Source organism: Mastigoproctus giganteus, chromosome 2 (assembly GCF_048544385.1).
Source record: "Mastigoproctus giganteus isolate SK-2022 chromosome 2, ASM4854438v1, whole genome shotgun sequence".
In the NCBI taxonomy this organism is placed as follows: Eukaryota; Metazoa; Arthropoda; class Arachnida; order Uropygi; family Thelyphonidae; genus Mastigoproctus; species Mastigoproctus giganteus.
This window is the reverse complement of record NC_143576.1, coordinates 175,037,000-175,039,264: the sequence shown is the minus strand read 5'-3', so window position 1 is coordinate 175,039,264 and position 2,265 is coordinate 175,037,000. Positions and strand designations below refer to the sequence as shown.

At 40.6% G+C, this 2,265-nt stretch overlaps 1 non-coding gene across 1 annotated transcript; it reads left to right on the top strand.

Moving 5' to 3' along the window:
- The first annotated feature begins 241 nt into the window (after positions 1–241).
- On the top strand, positions 242–313 carry TRNAW-CCA (transfer RNA tryptophan (anticodon CCA)). Its single transcript has one exon. It is a non-coding gene; the product is annotated as a tRNA-Trp (tRNA).
- The last annotated feature ends 1,952 nt before the right edge of the window (positions 314–2,265 follow it).

Sequence of the window (2,265 nt, the reverse complement as noted above, 5' to 3'; positions counted from 1 at the left end):
AAGACCTACATAGCAGCCCAGCAGCAATAGGTCTCCCAGAGAACGCTTACAAGGAACTCCAGAAAGTCGCAGTCCTGAACACCTGTAGGATAGTCAGAGATTTCCTCGACCGACAGTAACAACAGACATTACAACTACCCTGTGTACATGGCAGTAGTACCCATCACGCAAGGGAATCCTCCAATCAAGGAGAAATGATACGTTTCAATTGATATATTATAAGATGTGAAGAATTTAGAGTGGGCCGGTGGCGCAATGGTAGCGCGTCTGACTCCAGATCAGAAGGTTGCGTGTTCGAGTCACGTTCGGCTCACAATGCAGTATTTTATGATTTCTATTTTAAGAAAATCGTATGTTTTAGTTGAACCTGTACCTCTAATTAGTCACGGTTCATTTGATGTTTAGTATTTTTATATTTATAAACCGTTTTTTGTCCGTTTCAAAATGATAAAACACATTTCATTTGTCAACTATTGCAAAACTGAAATGTTTTCCAATAATTGAGAATATTTATGTTGAAACGCCCTCGACACCCTATGCTCTTTTTTTTTTTCGTTCCTGACTAAAGAAATCAGACTCCTCTAAGGTATAGGATAAATCTCATGCATTCACCTACACCTATCTCACGTATTTAAGAGATCGACAAAATATCAGTGAATCAGTTACTACCAACTGACTGCCCTGATGACCAAGCGGACGAAAAAACTTCTCCTAGCGGATAAGCCACTACGACCACAACTCGTTATTTATTATTATTATCATTAGCCATATGGTGCAAGGATACCTGAGGCTTTCGCTGCATTAGCCAAAAAAATTTCTGAGTTACGCTGAGAGAGAGAGAGAGAAAAAAAAAAAAGCGTCAGAAACAGAAGTGAATCACTAAAAAAAAAGAAGAATGATGATTCTAGCTTAGGGGAGACCCCATCTATGCCAATCCCATACTCTCCAGATGTGAGTCCCTGGGGTTAAAATATTGCGTTGTGAGCGGGACACGACTCGAACGCATGACCTTCTGATCGGGAGTCAGATGGTTGCACCATTACGCCACCGGCCGTCTTACAGGACAGCTGCGCAAATAATGCACAAGTCCTTAACAAAGGACGTACATAGTTTAGCAGGATAGGATAGGATAGGATTTGGATTTTTTTGGCGCAAAACGAATAAGTCTATGGTGCGCCTCGACCATATGGCATTGCAACGGATGCCCTTTTCAGAAAGGTATACCGCAGCTGCAACTTACATAACTGATTAACAATCCAAGAGGTCAGAATAAATATCAGTTAGTAACCATCCCGCTAAGACATTCTAATTCAGACCCTTCCAGGCAGTTACTTATCTTATGGAGATGTCTAAATCACTAATTAATAACAAACAATTAGTGATTTAGACATCTCCATAAGATAAGTAACTGCCTGGACAAACGGCCTTCATCCCGTCAATCCCCTGACCTCTCAGACATATTTCATTGACAACTGAGAGGCTTGCAACATAGAAACTATCTTCCCCCTAGCTAAATTATTCACCTGTTTAGAGAGTTTTCTGTCACCCTCCCTTATTTTAAAACTATCCTTCCGTATCGACGACAAGACTTTCCTTCATTTTGCTTTTCACATGCTTTTTTTGTACAAAACAAGTCAAAAATTACACTGTTTACTTACACTGTCTCCAGTTTATCAACTGGAGACAGTGCAAGAAGATACAAGTCACATAGTAACTTGTATCTTCTCTTAGCGATTATCATTCTGTGACTAAGAAAACTGCTATCTTATGATCGCCATTTACACAGTCGCGACACCGTCCCACCTAAATCAATGTTTGCCAGTATCCCTGCATGACTGCCTACCCCGTTCACAGCGGGCTTACCATCAACCCAGTCATCTACAACTGAACCTGAAAGACTTCCACATGAAAAAAGTCAAGAAAGAGAGCGTGAGGGACAAGTGTCAGTCAACTCTTTGGTCAGACACCTGAAGGGAAGACCCCCCCTCCCTGGCAGCCCTCTTAACTACCTCCAGATGGCAGAATCGTTGAAAAAACTATCAGCAGATCTCAAGAGCTCAACAAGCCTATAGGGCATGAATTATTGTTCCTGTGTTAATCATTTGTATTTTTCGGATATCTTGTTTGCCCACTTTGTATTTTTTCTTGTGTTTATATAAATTAAACGTTTTCTTGTTATTAAATGGCTCATTTTCAATAATTTCACTCTCTCACTACTTGCTAATTGCCTACCCAGACAAATTCATTTTGCAGCAACGCGGATTC